Raw genomic sequence first — 18,454 nt, 5'->3', positions numbered from 1 at the left:
TTAACTGCATACTGATTACTGATCTGTAATTTTCTCCTGTGTGTGTCTGGACACTTGAGATTGCCTTTGTCCACACTTCCATGGATATTGATGGGTGGACAAGGTCACGAGGCAACGCTCTTCCACCTTCTTGTGCATGGCAATTATTGTTGAATTGTTTAGAGACAGGGCGAGGCTTGATTTGACTAGCCAGTCAAAGTGCCAATCATCTCTGATTGGTTCTTGGTCCTCGAGATGCTACTCAAAAACAGGTGGGATGATATCTGTCTGTTCATGGCAGGAGGAATTCCTACCATAGCGAAAGCTACAGAAAGGTGCACTTAGGGTTGTGGGTGTATACCTTTTCCTTCCACTGCTCAGTGTCGTTGCTCACCAAAATGCTCTTCCTGATTTAATTAACACTTCAATTAGATGTGATTGCATAAACACTCTGCTAATAACAGCAGAAAGCCGTTTGTAAGCAGTGCAACATTTGAAGGAGTTTCTCTCATTACTGCAATGAGAGCAATCTTGTTACACAAATGATAATTAGGTGTCATTAGCACATACAAACTGGGTTAATTATAGTGCAGGAGCCCAAACACTTGAGCTGGACTAATCAAAGCTTCAGTGTGACATTTTTAAGAGCACATGCAGCTGAGGAGAGGGCTACAGAATTATGACTCACATCAGGTGTAAGCTGGACCACAAACAAAATATGAATACGAGGAGGACCATCCATTATGGGATGCATTTTTATCACATTCTTGGGCTCCCTCTTATCGTCACAAGTTTTTTTCCCCGTCTTTATTCATGGAATATTGTTTTAGTAATCTATTGCTTCTCAGAGCATCTCCCATTGCTACAGCGAGATGGTAGACTTACACCTGAACTTTGATACTACTTAGAATAATTGCATATCAGCATACAGCATCACCGTGGAGCACACCAAACAAGCTCTTATGCATGGCAAAAAAACCCCACTGTTTGCATAAGCCCATTTATTATGAGTGATAGTGCTGCCTTCGGTGACATTTTGTAAACTGGAAGCCCCTAATCTTGTTTGGACCCGATACTTATTAAAATACCAGAATAGTCAGTCAGGAGATGTCCAAAGCAGCTCTGACCATGTCCTGATAGCCGTTGTGTTTTTGGTTACAAATATAAATACATTTGTCTTGTGTCGGACTAGTTGGCTTGGTTTGTTTGTGCCCGACATGCTGTCCAGGTGAGGGGAGCTCTGCGGCTATTTGCCTCAGTAACATGATTTATGGTCTAGAAGCAGGGAGCATGCAGGATAATGTGGCTGAATATGAAAAAGTTTGTACAGCGGTGGTCAGAAGTTTACAAACACTCATCAGAACTACAAACGTCATGATAACTCTGGGCTTTTGAACCAGATGAGCTTGGACCATTAGTTTTAATGCTTGGAAAGATTATTCAACAGTCGAATTTATTAAAGTAAAAAAAAAAAAGGAAATACATATGAATCTAATTCACATTTGAACAAAATTATACATACAAGATCAAATATATGCAAATGCTCACAGATGCTGTTGTCCACAATTATTTGGACAAGACATTTTAGAGAAACCCCCATCAACAAGCTTCTGACTTAATTCTGGTGGGAAACATTTTCTGTTTCTTGACAGAAAGGGTAGAGTTGAGGTCAACTGATTGGCATACTGTTCATATTATGTTATGTTATTAATTCCCTCCCAAAGATCAATGGTTCAAAAGCATTCAAAAGACCCAAATCAACATGACATTAAAGCATTTGATGTCTGCAAAGCTCTGACTATAAGCTGACCCGTTTTGCACCAGCTATGGAGAAGATTCTGTCTGTGCCAACTAAAGATGATCTGATGCTTGTGTATGTGCAATCAAAGGAAAGAGTCAAGGCTATGATGTTGATGTGGAGGTTAGTGGTCGAAGACAGGTGGGGGTAGCGTTGCAGAAAATAATTGAATTCTACAATGGTTGGCAGATATCTGAATGTGACTTTGTGCAGCTTCAGTCCCTTATCCCTCCCCAGTCCGAGTATTGACAGCTAAAAACAACAGCCATTATCTGTTAATTACATTAACATTTTATCTGCAGCGGGTTGCTGGGGTGCATGTCCCGCAGCTGGAAGATAGCTGTCAGTCAGAAACATCAAGGGGGGCTGGAGGAGGGGACTCTGGAGATGTAGCCCTGCAGGAGAAAGGCCCTCTCTCGGAGCTGCCCTCCTGCCCTCCTGCCCCTGATCCTCCAGGCGTAACAGGGAGGCCTGACAGGGGCTCATCTCCACCTCCTCACTTTGTCCCGTATGAAGAAGACAAGCCAAGATAACCGCTGACACCTGCCAAGCCATTCAACCCCTCGGCCAGAAACCCACCAATTCAAGTAGCTGCTCGGGACAATGGACTTGAGACAGAGGGAGACGTCTGAGCAACGTCACCGTGCAGTGCACGGGGAAAACCAAAGGTGGAGCTGTTGGATCTGCAGCCTTCTGTTGTAATTATACTGGACTCCTTTTGAGCTGTCTGACTGTGTATATCAACGGACACTGAACTCTGACTCTGTTGGCTCTGCCGCTGTTTTCTCATTACAGCTCTCATATGTTTTATTTATGCTGTTTGTAGAGTGTCCAGCTCTGCCCGGGCACAGACATGGGTGGCAGTGCCAAACTGAGGACAATAAGAACTAGTGCCAGCTAATGCTGCAGGACTTGGCAGTGGAGTCTGTGTGATGGCCACATCCAGGGAGCGGGGATGTAGTTTGTGCTCTGCCTCAGGGTCTTTGGGGTTATCCACAGACCTCAATCGCATTACCCCCTGGCTAGTGGGACTCCCGCTGAAGGGACTTGGCTCTGCCACTCCTCCTCCTGGCTCTATTTATTGATTGGAAGCTGACTTTTAACTTAATATTTCACCTGCCTATTTCCCCCACTGAAGCTGCCTCCTGTCAAAGGGGCAATACAGGGATCAATGAGAACCTTGTCCAAGCAGGAGAAGGTCCCAGCAGGGGTCAGCCACTGATTGACAGGAGTCCTGCCTTCAGCTGGCTGATGAAAAATGCCTGATCATGGAGAATATCGCCCTCACTCCGTCCATATTGGGCCTCCTTGCAATTAGCTATGTGCTTTCAGATAGGAGTGTCTTTCTGTGTCTAGTTAAGGAGGGGTTAATACACACACATCTACCATACAACAAACCATACACAAAAATGCTAAAAAAAAAACCTCTGCTGACAAAAAGAGAGAAAGAAAGAAAGAGATATCAAGTGTAGTAATCAAAATGAAAAATGGGTCTCCAGCTACTTTAAACAAGAGCTAATTTATCACCAGAAAGTACGGATAAGTAGCCGAGTTGTTGCCGTTCAGTAAGTACCCGTTCTGCACCAAATTATTCCACCCCTGCCTGCGTGCAACCATAAATCATACACTTCCACACATCTTTTCCTATTAGCAGCCATGCTAGGCATGGGCGCGTGCTCAGCTACCAAACGCAGACTAATAAGCTACAACTTTTAATTTTGAGAATGCAACTCCCACCTTCAATATTCCCCTCCTCCAATACTTCATTTTCCAAACAGCACCCCTCCTCCCTCACTCCCCTAACCCACTGGTGATCTTTACATCACAGCATTCATATTATCTCCACACAGGACCGCTGCACAATCCTGATAGAAGTCAGTCAGAACCGGACTGTAGAGTTTCTACCTGTTTTAATTTTATTGCTGATGTATCCATGTGAAATAACACAACTTAAGCTGTTCAAGCATTTTGAACAGCTTAAGTTTCTCATAATTTCTCATGAACAAACAGGTTTTTGGAAATGCAGGGTTTTGGGGGGGTTTTTTGCTAGGAGAGCAGGTTTATACCTTGAAAAACACTTATGCCAAGCAATTTCTTTGATGCTTTTATTACCAATACAAACTTTAATGCAGTTCATTGGGATTTGAGGTGATAGGCTGATGTGATGGAAAATCATACCTGATTTTCAAAGCTGGCCTGAGCCTCCAACATGGTGCATGCATGTCTGTTTTCATTTGGGGAAACAGTGCTTAGTTTAGTACCAGTTTTCCTCACACACATAGTTTTGCATGTTAGCTAAAAAGTTAATTTTGATTTAATATTTTTCCATGCGTGTCCCCTTCATGGTAAAGTGCAACCAAAACTCATGTTCAACAATGGCAGCAGAGAAACTAAGACATGTCTGTGTTACAATAGCAGTGTCAGTCTTATGCCATATATTATGAGATGCAGCATTTCATCAGTTCACACAATATTTCTACAAAAATCTTGGGAATCATAAGAATTTTTTTTCTCTCAGCAAATGTGAGATGCTTTTTGTGATTTTTTTAGCAAGCAGTAGCTTTAGCTAAGTCTCTTTCTTCTTCTTGAATTATTAACACAGACCTTAAGTGAAGGTCTTAAGGTCTGTGTTAAATGAACCTGGAAATTCATAATTTAAGACCACAAATATACTTTAACATAGGATTGGATTTAATCATTTGTGTAAGTTATGATTTTTTTCATTTAAACCTGTTTTTTAGACCACCTAATTTTCTTTTTAATTGCAGAAGTTACATGAATTGCTCTTCAATTCATCCTAAAGATCATTCTGAACCGATTAACAACAACAGCAGGACTGGAATAATTCATGCCACACACACACACACCCCAACACTGAGGCGTCTCGAGGAAGACAGCAGCGCCGGTTGCAGTCAAATGCTAAAGGGACGTTATGTGTGATGGATGGAGTCTTTGACTTCCAGTAGAAGTGGCATGATGGCCAGGCATCTCTCTGAAGTGCTCCGCTCGCATTGTGACCAAATCCTGTTATGTCCCTGTTTCATTGTGGTGACAGCATGAGGAATGCTTGGTTTTGTTCTCCCTACTGTTGCTATCCATCATCTGTGGAGAAAGAGAACGAGAGCACAGTGACACTTTGCTTTCCACCTCTTATCCCCCTCCTTCCCATCCCTCCTGCACACCCCTACACACCTTTCCCTTCCCACTCCTCTCCCTGTTTCAGTGTTGAGATATCCTGTCTTGGCCACCGCACCGGAGGCCTCTTCTCTGTCTACACGTGTGCCGTTAAATTATCTCCATTGTTTTCCTCCTAGCGCACATTTCATCCCAGTGCATCCCTCTTCAAGGGGAACACCACTGAAGGGAAGGTATGTGCTGCAGCTCTATTCACACACTCTTAGCTCTTGAAACACAGCTCACCCCTACTGAATCAATCCACTACTTAAAGGGGGATGTAATTTGAGCCCGGTCAATGTGCTTTGTGTTGAAAGCATCCTCTTTTTTTCTAGCCTTTAGTAAAAAAACCACTAATGTCCAAGCGTCTAATTAAAGCTCAAGTCTCACTTGATCACATTCTGGAGCGGTCAATGGGTAGATGGGTGAAATAGTTTAATTAGCCTCCAAACCTCCCCTTCCCCATGGTTAAAGCTAATATTTAATTACAAAATAAACAGAAATCTGAGGCACCGCTGTCCAGTCATGACTGATGGAGCAGAGCCGAGACTTATATCGTAATAGGAGGGGAAACTCGCTGCTTATATTGCCACATAAAAGGTGCATAATTAGTCAAACGTAATTAGCAGAACATTACAGAATTATTAGACTGCAGAACAATGCCTTTCATGCTTGTGTGAAGGAAAATCAAGGAGACATCTCATCAATGACCAAGTATTTTACTGCGCTTGTGTAGTTTTTGCACAGGAGCAAACCGTGCGGTTGTTTCCCTGCAACATGACATTATGCTTTAAAACCATCATGTCATTTACAAGTCATTTATTTTACAATGCAATCACATTTAAAGGTTGATGCTTGGTGAAATAACAACCTGTTTGTGCACGTTTATAGTGGGATGACCCACCTCGGCTGTACACACAGACACGCTGTTATTCTGTCGCTTAACAAGTATCTGAGACCAGAGTCTGCATGTGAGCACATGTCTCAGTGCATGACGCAAGCTTGAGTGTTGAGACGTTATCTTATAAAAAAAGGCTTATAAATGTATGACTATCTCATGTCTCATAAAGGAGCCCCCTGATTTATTCCTATTGATCAACTGCCGGCAGCCGAGACAGGCTTGTAAAGGAAATCAACACTCCCCTCACATTTAAAACAGTCAGATGTGTGTGCGTAAGTCGTGTGTTGGACAGTACAGGTGCACGGCAATAAATTTAAATATTTAAAAGTTCATTTATTTCAAAAGTTCAATTCAATAAATGAAACTTAGAGATGTATAACATAGAGAAATTTATTTCAAGAATTTATTGTTCTAGTTTGATAGGATTCCAATCCCAAACATTCAGCTTCTACTGCAGCCCTCTAAGATGCTTCTGGCATTTTCTCTGGTTCAGAAGTGGCTTAATACAAGAATAATGACTGATGTACAGTAGTTGATGGTTCTTGAAGCACTTATTCCAGTTACACTTTGTGAAAGAGCTTTGTTTCACATTCTCCTCAAGGCTGTTGTCATCTCTTTTTCTACCTTTTGCCTAACCTTTCATTAATATGCTTCTTTTGCAATGACCTGCTTTTCCTAAAAAATTTAAACTTTCAGTGACCGTCTGGTGGACAGGTGTCATTTCAGAGTACTTCCTGCATTTGTGTAATATTTTTGTATTAAAACCCCATTTGAATTCGCCCCATGTAATATTCAGTTTTCTGAGAAATCACATATATATCACTATATATAGTGAAATTAAAAATGTTGAGTTTTATTATTTTTAATTAAATAACTGAATGACAACAACTTTTTGATTAATTTTTTGTGATCAATCTACATAGTTCAACATCATAATTATGCATGATTTGGATCTTAAACATCCACTCTCATGCAAGATGAAAAGAATGTGCTTGTCGGAGGCTGGTGGACAAGTTGAGATGCAACAACACATGAATATTGCAAAGTACACAAGCAACTGATCTGTTCACAACTTTGGAAATCTTTTTTTTTTTTTTAAAGTGGAGCAAGCTGACACCCAAGTATACCAAATGTTTATGTGACATCACAGCTGACCAGTGCTAGACATTGACCCTCAACCTGTCTCTGTATGGTGCCCCAGAGGTGTCATAAAGACTGGGCAGGAAGCTTTTCCTGGGATGACAGAGCGCCAGGCGCTCTCCCACCAGGACCTAATTTCCCCCTGTGAAAATGGATAGCACGTCCATGGCGTAGCTTAGTTTAAAATGCAAAATGTGGACATTATCTGGCATGGAGATTCAGCGGCATCCATCACGCTATGCTAATGCAGCCCAGTGGTTAAGATATTCTAATGTAAGCCACCCTGGAGATGTAGAGGAATTAACACAAACAGAGCAGGGCAGCGGGAACACAGAGGGGTCAGGAGATAGGACGGGGGAGCTACTGGTGAGACAGGCACACACACACGTTCAGGTTCCAATGAAATCAAGCACACAAAAATGTTTCTTAGCACATACATAGGAAGACATGCTCATTCTTGCAGTGTCAGCAAATAGTTACTGGGGTCAATGTACAGCAAATTTTTTAAAGGTTACAGTTTTGAAACCACAGAAGTTTCCCATCCTGGCATACCTATGGTCCTTTTAGTGATGTGTTACTCTGTGCTCCAGCTGTATGGAGCATAGAGCGGGGTGCTGTTGCTCCCCCTCTGTTCTTTATTTTAATTTTTGTTTTCATTTATTCAAAAACAAGATTGCCTCCTTGAAGTTGAAATTCTAACTAAAAAGTTTAACTAAAAAGTTAAACTCCGAGCTCTAACATTTGAAACAACTTTCCCACGAGGCTGGTAGCAAACCACATTAAATAAAAACAATATGAAATCATACCAGAAATTTTTTTTTAGAAAACTCTTTTGTGCAAATACTGTGATGCTGTGAAATGCACATATTTTTGCTTAATTTTTCATTTTGTGAAACTCTTATGTCGGCACATACACACGAAATAATTCAGACCCCCCACCAGTTTAAATTCATTGTTAGTTTCATTCAATCAAGTTTTTCTCATAAAATGACACAGGTAACTTAAAAAAGTAGCAAAAACTGACTGAAGCTATAATTCAATTTTGAGATAAAAAATTTAATTGAACTAATTATGACTGATTAGTCACTTTATGACTAATCAGTCACTTTGACCAACTTTGTGCATGTTTTCAGTAATATTTTTGCAAATTCATCATTTGCAATATCCTTCAGCTGGAAGGCCTCCTATTCATCACCCTAATCTTTATCTCTAATTCTTTATCGGACTGAAGGCGAGACGCTGGCTCGGCTTTCCCAGTCATTCATATTACTTCCAGTCAAATGAAACATATAACAAAGATAAAATTATTACATTAAACATAAACCTGGCAGGCGCATGTTACATTTTTAGCTCAAATATACACACACATTTACAGGAAAACATTCTAAAATGAAGTTCTGCTAACAGATCAAATCAGTGCCATCTTTCACAGACACAGTACAATTTATAAAACCACAATTAATGATGCATACTTGTTTCTGACTTGCAGTTTCCACTTTTTGCTCCCCTGTCCAGTTAAATCTCTGTCCAGGTGTTTTCTCCCTAACTGGACCGTTGTTCTCCCTGTTTGGGGCTGGCCGGAGTCCCAGCAGAGTTCCTTTCCGCAGCTTGGCAGCATTCATGTCAGTCCAGTCCCAGTCCCCTGCTCTGCCTGCCAGAGCTGCAAGGGAAGGCATTATTATCATTATATTAATGTGACATTAATTGCTTTTACTTTTTCACTCCATTAAGTGTGCTCTATCTCTTTGGGAGCCTGGCCAGATGGTTTATCGCCTCCCGTGCTGTTGGTAGCACCATTAATGGGCTAAGACACTGGGCTATAAAATAATTGTGCCGCAGTGTTGGAAATGTTCATCGTGCTAATTGAAAAGTAATTGCGGAGGTATAGTGCAACTGTCACACCATAAAAAGGCTGTCATAGGCGAAGAGGAGGGCTTTCTTGTAAAAAAAACAAAAAAAAAACGCTTTTGTTTGCCGTCGTACAGTAATACCAAGAAGTCAGAACAACCATTTATTCTAAATGTTAACAGGGGAAATGATGCATTTAAAACAATTTTCTTCCAATGTCATAAATATACCAAATTTTCTAAATGATTTACATTGTCTTACTGTTAAATTGCAATGATAAATCACGTCTATATTACAGTAAAATTAACACGCCTAGTAGAAGTAAATTAGTCTGTTAAACTTGACAGATAGTATATATCGGTGAAAGCTACAGTGCAGGAAGATGATTTTACAACTGGGAGTTAAAACATCAAACCCTGCTTTGCAGCGCTGAAGCTTTGCAAAGTGGCTTGTAAACCAAACAGAGAAGTAAATATACAAGACTAGATGTGGGCCAGTGAGGATAAACTAATTGAAATAAAATTACTACTGCTTTAGAGTGTCATAGTATTAACACAGAGATTTAAAACAAAAACGTGCAACATGATCCAGTTGGTTTTCTTTAAAACGGCATGCCCAAAAATTTATAGTAAATCTTATTTTAACAACAGTTTTAAACACTGATAGGAACAATAAGTGATGGGGTTCTGACATGGCGTTTCCTCAGTATGTAAAAACACCATGTCAGTTTCCACATACTGAGGAAGCGTTGGTCTCATTTGTTAGCCATCTTTCAGCCAGCCGGCCACCAGTGTGAAGCAACAGGCGGAGGAGGGCAAAGGAAATTGTTATCATGCTGACACTTGTTCTTGCATCCCATTAAAAGGACCTTATAGCAGGAGGAACGGTATGACGAAAAAGTACCAAACCCTAATACTTTTAAATCTTAGTATAACTAGATATCAGGAACTTAAGCCAGAGTTGAATTGTGTCAGTCCGTTCTTTTGACCACGCCAACACTGAGACATATCTCCATGTAGAAAGCACAAAGGATGTAATACTTTCACCAGATCAGTGCTCAGATCTAACGTGCCAGGAATTACAAAGCAGTGATTCTACAAACGCTTCCTTTATTGTAACACTTTCTTATAAAATAACACAACATCTTTGCATTTGCATCTCTGATTTTCCATTACGCCATGTCTTTCGGTTAGATATAAATCAGAATTACAATTTCAGTCACAGCAGCCTAATCAGTGGCAGTTCATGATTTACTTCTAATGAAGTCTGGGTATCACAATGCAGAACCAAGAGTATTAAATCGTTAAAGTGTTAATGTAACATTATAAAATGCCATTAAGCTGGCAATTAATCAGTTTAAAAAATAATAAAGGGGGGATTTTAGTGCTCCAAAACCTTTAGATTCTTAATGTATTTACAACATTGAGAGCAAAGAAATTACACTTTATTAGGTTTGACCTCTGAGGAAAGCACAAAATCTCGTTCAAATGTTTTACATTTTTGAAAAAAGAAAAGGAAAGATGCAATGATGCAAAACAGGTTTGGATAGATGCACAGGATCTGAAAAAAAGAGAAACATTTAATTTGGGCAAATTTACGAGTGCATGAAAAATAATGTTAAAGCAGAATCTAATGTTAGTCGAAGAAGTATCAGCTTTATCATTAAATTGGACTTCCAATTCTTTATTTATAACTACAACATTTGATCATTCTGCAAATTGATTGAAAAAAAAACTTTCTGAAAAGTTCTCATCTAGTTGTTCTTTGTATTGCATTATTTTTTATTCTGAACAAAGTCTTTGAAAATAGTTTTCTGTTATTAATAAGACATTTCTGCACCCCAATTTAGTGAAGTAGAGCGAGAGCAAAAAAGAGAGTGAGAGGGAGAAAGAGAGCACGACAAAAGGGGAAATTACTTTTAATGGATAACAAAAAGGCTTAACAAAGTACAAAAAATGCTTCTTGTTTTTCTCATTTTGGAGTTTTAACTTATTTCTGTCAAGTAACATGCAAAAACAACATAGCCGTCTTTTGAAAAAAACAAACTTAATGTTAACATACATTCTCTACAATATACGAAGACAGCTGTTTGTTTTCATAATGATAGCTGCACTTTGCAATATTCTTGTTTCATTTTTAAACATAAATTCTCTCTGACATAGTGTGACATCACCTTTCCTAAAAATACAAATTGTTAATGACTCATGACCAAACACTGCAGCATAATATCTTAAATGGTGTCCTAATATCTGAAATCTTATATTTTAACTCTTAAAAAAAACAGCCAAAACCTCTAGAGCTGCTACATTTTTAATTGTTTGCACTTTAGCAAAGGTTGTGATTTCTAAATAAGTGCAATACACTTGTTTTAGTTTTTTATAAGAACTTTATTCCCCTGTTTCATAAAGTGGAACAACACATTTAACACAATTTATCTGTGACTGATTTTATGAATTCCTGTGGTAATTTTCCCAAACCTGAGAGAGATGAGATGACAGTGGATCTGCCGTTGTTATTGATGAAAGCCCGCTGTTTGAGGTGAGGGTGGTTGACAGAAGGGCCAGCTGACAGCCGTTTTAAGCCATCATTACTAAAACAAAGCAGCTTCTCACTGCTTATCAGGTCTGCATCGACTCCTTCAACAGCCCCTGTCGCTCGAACCAATCCGCCGTATTGACACACATTGATAAAGAACAGGATGGTGAACTTGTCCAACATGGATCAGGGTCAGAGCAAGAGATAGGGGATGGGGATGTGTGTGTGTGAGACCCCCTGGATACCCTCTCTTGGATTCAATAGTGCTGTGTGTGTTCCTAATCAATGACATGGGTTGAAAATGAGGGCAGAAGTAAGTGGGATTGATTCCAACTACTAAGAGGTTACATTCAGTGATACATTTTGAAATGCTGTAATTTTTCAGTTCCACTTTGCTCAAAACCCACAAAAGCTGCATATTTCAGTGTTTACGTCATGTAGACTTGAGTCAACCAACCTGCCTGGACCGTGAACCCAGTTTCCCCCTCTGTCCGTCACTTTCTACTTCTATCAAGGTCAATATCCTCAACAATTAGTCCGAGGAGGAGCAGGAGGATTTGAAGCATGGTCGCACCCTCTGCAAATGCCCCTTCAAGGGCTTTGGGGGGCAGCAACGGTGTGTCAGACTAAAGTGAAAAGTGTACCCATTTCCTCTTTATGTCTCCATTTGCCACCCTCATTAGGACCATTCATGAGCACTTAGAGGGCCCTTTTACATCCACGGATCACCCTGGTCACATTTAACCTCGTTTCAATGCACCTTTTCCCAATCAAATCGTTACAAGTCCAAGTGTGCGAGTAAAAGACACAGAGAGAGGAACAGAAACGTCCAGCAAGGCATTTGTATCAAATAGTATTATCATATTAAATCTTTTTAAAAAGTTTTCATTCTTTTTGCCTTTTAGAATTATTCCTAGTGGCTGTGCACTTCATGTCAAAGCAAATTCTAATCTCTTCCCCTTTTTCTTTCCTTGTCTGAGAAGCACAGATACCTGCTGGCCTGTCAAGCCTCAGAGGAAGAGAAAACAAGAACAGCGCAGTCGTCAGGGAGCAAAAAGAATGTGAAAATACAGTGAGGTGAAGGGAGTACAAATGTTGAGCTCAAAGAAACTCGTCCCCTGTGGCTCCATGCGCTGGGCTACATAGAAAAAAGGAGATAGAATCATTATATCTAACACAGGGTGATCTGTTTTCCCTACAGTGAACTAAGGATGTGGTGGTAACACGTATTAACGTATAGTCAGGTAAAAAGGGAACCTTCAAAAATTTTCAAAACAAAATATGGGGCGGTTACTACTAACTTTATACAATAAAGTTTTAGTAAAGCTTTTTAAAAAGTTATGTAAAAACTACTTAAATTTTCTGTCACCATTTATTTGGCTTAAAGTTCTTCAAATTATATACCAGAATGTGTAATACAGTGGACCCACAAATAGCTAAAAATCTGCAAAATACTTTGGTCCCCCTCCAAAAATGCTTAAAACTGCCTATTTTAATAGTTCACAAACCAGCTCTACCCTAATATGCATTCATCTGCACAGCGGAAAACCTCTTAGCTACCCTAGGAGCATCACTCCTAGGGTAATATTTTAAATAATGTGAACAGAATATAAGCTACAGTAATGAATCTGAACTTTTGACTGAATTAAAGAAACTATTATTTAAGTGAATTAATTTACATTTATCCTAATCACTGATTTGGATATTTGAAGATAATTGTTGAACATTATGACAATATCTAAAAATATTGTGAAATATTGTGAGTATTTTTTGTCTCATAACAAAATATTGTCAAATTGTAATAATTGGGTAAATGGGGAAAAAAAGTTTGCGAGATAATGTTTTGTAAATATATAACATCTTGTTTCAAAAATACCGTTGACAAACATCTCTGTGCCATTGTGTTTTTATTTAAGATTACTATAACTGGAGGATCTCAGACTAGCTCATGGATACTTCCATTTGCACAAACTTTTTTGGCAGCAAGTTGACATCATTTAAAATTCCTAAAATCTGAGAATGGCTCTCCAGTTGCTTTGTCTGTACATCTGTTCCCATTTCACTCTGTGGCCTACACACACCAAACACACACACACACACACATACCCCTCCACGCACACCCCCAGAGACAGACACACTCTCTGAAGTGAGTCACTTTGCGCTGCGAAAATGCAACATGCATGGATAAAAGAAGGCATCCAACTTTCCTGATGCCTCAGCCGCCTGAAAACAAAGAGCACCCCACTCCATTTTTGATTCTAGTGAGTGATTTGCATAGAAAAGTTCATAAGCATGGGACATAAGGATATGATCATAAAAGAGACCAATAAAAATTTTAACTATGACAGAATATTAAAAGTGGCAGTAAATCAAAGACAGGCTGTAGAATGACCCTTACAGAGTGACTTCCTCGATTGGGACTGCTAATCTCAGCATGTGAGAGGGGGCACTCACTGTACACAGAGAATAAAACACCTCCTTCCGACCCCCTGACAGATACGGTTGTCTCTCACACTTCCATCCTGCCGGATAGTTAAGATTTAAGATAATGACACAACGACTTTCACGTTGATGCCGACATTGAATCTTTTTAAGAGGCCTCCTGCTGCCGAGCCAGGACGGGCCTGTCAGCCACTGGCAGTGAAAGAGCTGAATGTCTCGCGCGTGCACTCGTTTCCCGATGTCAGGAAGAAATTGTTCGTAACATCGGGCCCCCCTCGCACTTGTCTCAACTCATTTATTTCAGCCAAGGTCTGCGGATATAAATAAAAGGAAATGTTACTGGAGCATTTAAACTCGGCGCCAGCCTTGAGAGCAGTAATGTAACCACATATCATCAAAACTGCTGAATCTCCCTTTGTCACCACACGACATGCAATTCCTCCAAAACATATTCACGTTTGTTGCCATTCATACAAATAAATAATCACAGAGAGCCAGGACAGGGCTTTAAAGCTGACCTCTACAGTAATACTGAGTGTCCATCAGATTTATGCTGCGTCAACTCAAAATAGAGGTTTGGAAATTATCTGCCAGCTTCAAAGTTTCCTTTAGCACACTGAAATATCATTTTAAGTTTATTTAAAAGATTTGTAACATGAATGTAATTCAACAGGTGGTCCATAGATGGAGCTCTTCTCATTACAATATGCATTACATTACAAGGTTATCTTGGGGTAGCTGAGTTCAGCAGCATCCTAAAAGCTGTTTCCCGCCACATGCTTTACCTTTAACTGCCTGGCAAAGCAAAAACAAACACACTGCTTTAATCAGGGAGGCATATCAGCACAGTTTGGACTTCTTTTGTCCACTTCAGTTGTGCTTTTCTGCCTTACTTAACACACTGCGAGTGAGAGTAAAACCACAAAACCACCGGGTCCCCGGCAGCAGTTTGACTTAATTGAGCTATCCTGGGAAATCTAATTACAATAATGCACAGAGGATTGTGTAATATTCCCTCTGCTCCCGCTGCTCTGACACCTATCCCTGAAACACAGACACACACACGCACACGCTCACTGATAAAATGCAGATACGTCAGGAGGCTGTGGAAATGCTGCAAAATATTTCACAGGAGGTGTTTTAATCACGATTCATGGGCTAGTAAACCTTTAAGTAGCAGTCAGTCAGCTGTGCCGAGCTGCGAGGACATAACAAAGACAGCATGATCAGAAAGTGACGTATTTATGTAAGGACAAAAAAAAAAGTTTTGTGTTTGTTAACTCATACTAGGGATATGGAAGATGATGATTAGAGTGAAAGCTTCTTAATTTGCTTGTTTGTTCTGTACAGCTGGGCAATGATCATTGCCATTACATTACATAGGGTAACTGAGGGAAATAAAAGCAATTCAAATGCAGCTATTTGTCCAGGAGCGAAGCCATAGAGCACACCCACGATCACCGAATGTGTTAATTAAACTAAAATGTGACCCAAATGCCTGCAGAAATAAGTGCTTTTACAACACAGAGATCATAGTTAGGCTGCTACCAAAACAATGAAGGTATGGCTGCTTTTTTTTTAACTAAAAGGTAATACTATTATGTGAATGTAATTTTTAACAGCTCTTTGCAAAAGTGTTAGGCCTTAAACTTACATTTCACACAAGCTTTAATGAATTTCATTTGGATTCTCAATGAGACGGGTGTGATTGTGATGTGCAAGGAAAACAATGCACCATTTTAAAATTTTCCACAAGCAAATATCTGAAAAGTGCAGCATCCCCTTTACTCTGATACTGCAAAGATCCGTTTAAGCCAGTTGCCTTCAGAAATTATCAAATTTTTAAATTAATACAGCAAATAGTGTCCAGTAGAGATGAAACTTAACTTCGGTATGAACACATTTGTTCTGTGAAAGCCTCAGAGGTTTGTTTGAGGATATCCATGAACAAACAGAATCATGAAGATTGAGGAACACAGCAGTCAGTCAGTCAGGGGAAAAGTTGCGTATACATTTAAAGCAGAGTGAGGTAAGAAACAAGCAAAGACTTACAGGAATAATTGCATTAAAAGGGGTTTCTACAGAGTATTGACTCACGGTGGACAAATTTAAATAACGGCAAACTTCTCACAATTTTATTTATAAACAGTTTTGAGAACCTAGCTTGTTCCCACTTCATATATTTTCACTAGTTTGTGATGGTTTGTCACATAAAATCCTAATATGCAACGAGGCTTGTGAGTCCAAGGCACAAACAATGTGTATGTTTTCTTATAAGTCAATATCTGTTATATGGGGTCTGTGATTGAGTGCAAGGTCAAAGGGACACTGGGGGAGAGTACTTGGGAAGCGCTGCCCAGCTAAGAGGGGGGTCGCCGCCATGCCCAAGGCCATACCCTCGCAGACAGACACCATATTGAAATTAGCAAATGGACTGCACAGTGTTGCTTGTTGGCCCATTTGTAAACCCCTCCTCTCTCCGGGCGATAAACAGATGCACCTCGTGGAGGGACATCACTGTTTCGACATCTAGGAAGGAGGGGTGCCAACCTCCCCGCCCTCCTAAAATGAAATGGGTCGAGTCTTATTTATTTACAGCATGTTTTGCGCCCCTCCCATAACACTGTAAATTACCTGCGTGGTCAAGGCTCTTTTCCCCAGCAAGGAGAGAAAAGGACATAAAACATGTGATCTCTGAGATATTTAATTCAGGAATCACATATGATCTGTCAATTTCCATATATCAGGCTTTATGAGTCATATTTTAAATACAAAATCCCGTTTATGAATATATATGTATGAATTACGAGCAGTCATGTGCGTTATACGGTGTACAGCGTGTCTATGGGCCCTCGCCAATATTTATGAGATTTCTATAGTGGAGCTCATAGGAGAATAAGGGATGGGTGATTTCCATGTTGAGGTCTTACGAGGATGATCATGTATCTATTTCTCACTTCACGTGTGCTTTTATCACTGTGTTGACTGTTTGACTCCCTGTTCATCTCCCCCTGAAATGATGTGAAAATGATAATGACAACCATGACGTAAAATATGACGCAGCATATTTTTTAAGTAAAATGCTCACACGTCTTACACGCTTGATACGTAAAAGCATGACTCTCACTTGAATCAAATTATACAGTAAAGAAGACAGAAGCGGAGAGGGGCGACTCGGTGGGAGTGAATATGTGAGCATGTGGATAAGTGTATGTCTGGAAGAAGGAAGAATTCCCTCAGAGGGAACTCTCTTGGGACCGGAGCTGGTCACTGACTCCAAAAAGGCAGGTGCCTCCTCCATTATGGCAAACAAGTGCATTCGCTTTAAGGCCATTGGAGATTTTTGACCTTTGCCTGACATGCGGAAAAGGTCAAGTCCATCTGAGGCTCCCCGCTGGGGGCTGAGCCTGAACATTTCCTCCCTGGTCCGTGGAACCCAAAGAATACCTTCGTTTTCCCAGCTCACACCAATGGCAGCACTGCAGACAGGACAAAATCTCTTCATTAAAGCTGCACCAATAAAGACAAACATATAGAGGAGGTCAGAAGTTTCCATACAACCTCTATGAATGCTATATATTTTGACAACATGACATTAATTAAGTGCACAAATTTTAATTATTGTGGATTTTCTCTAATGTGCACAAAATCACAATTTTACCTACTTTTACTATTTAGATAAATGTCCTTTTAGATGTCTTTTTGTCATAATCGGTGGGTGGTTTTGATCACTTTCTTGTTCATTAATTTTAATTTAGGTTTTGCCTTATTAAATTCAGTTCCTTGTAGTCTGTATTATTCAAAAAGTCTTGCCACATCACTTCATTCCTTTGTGTTTCTTCCTTGAACCGGATAGTTTGTTCCCTTTCACAGCTGTTCCCAATCACTTGATTTCCTCACCTGCATCTAATATCATTATCTACTCATTCCTCAGTACTGAAGATCACTGGTTTTCATTGATCTTTACTGGTGCCTTCCGTTATTATCTACAATGCTCTGCCTTTCTCATGTACAGTATGCCAATCAATTATCTTCATACGTTTTTCTTTTTTGTTAAGTATTATTAAAGGACTCAGTTTACTCTTTGTCGGTCTCTGTGCTTGAATCCTATTATACCACAACAGGATACGTTTTAGTGAATTGCACAAAAATTACACAAATTTTGAAATTACAATTTTTACCAATAAACAAGCATATCTGGAGTAGTGAATGTCAAGCTTTCAAAATTATAAACATCTATTTAACTGAGAAGTATGGTGGTGGTAGCTTCATACTGATATTCTGCTTTGCTGTCAGTGGCTTTGCAGCATTTCTTAAAATGGGTGAAATAATGAGGAAGAATGACTACCTCTAAATTTGTCAACTTCACTTTGGTGTTCTTGTAGAACAGTGAGGTTCAATGGGTAAAATTCACAGTAAAATTAATTTTACTTGTATATTAATTATGTATCTTACTCATATTTAAAACATTTTTCAGATCTTTGTTGCGTAATCACTCCTCCACGGAAAAAGAAAGATTGAGAGGTCTAAAAGCCCCAAAACTGACATGACACTTAAGCTCTGCATTAGTGTGTGTAAGCACTGAAAATACTTTGCTTGTAGAAAAAAATAAAATGCAAAAGTGAATTGAAAGACAC

The sequence above is a fragment of the Xiphophorus maculatus genome, chromosome 19, assembly GCF_002775205.1.
Source record: "Xiphophorus maculatus strain JP 163 A chromosome 19, X_maculatus-5.0-male, whole genome shotgun sequence".
NCBI classification, from domain to species: Eukaryota; Metazoa; Chordata; class Actinopteri; order Cyprinodontiformes; family Poeciliidae; genus Xiphophorus; species Xiphophorus maculatus.
Note: the sequence above shows the minus strand (reverse complement) of the source record.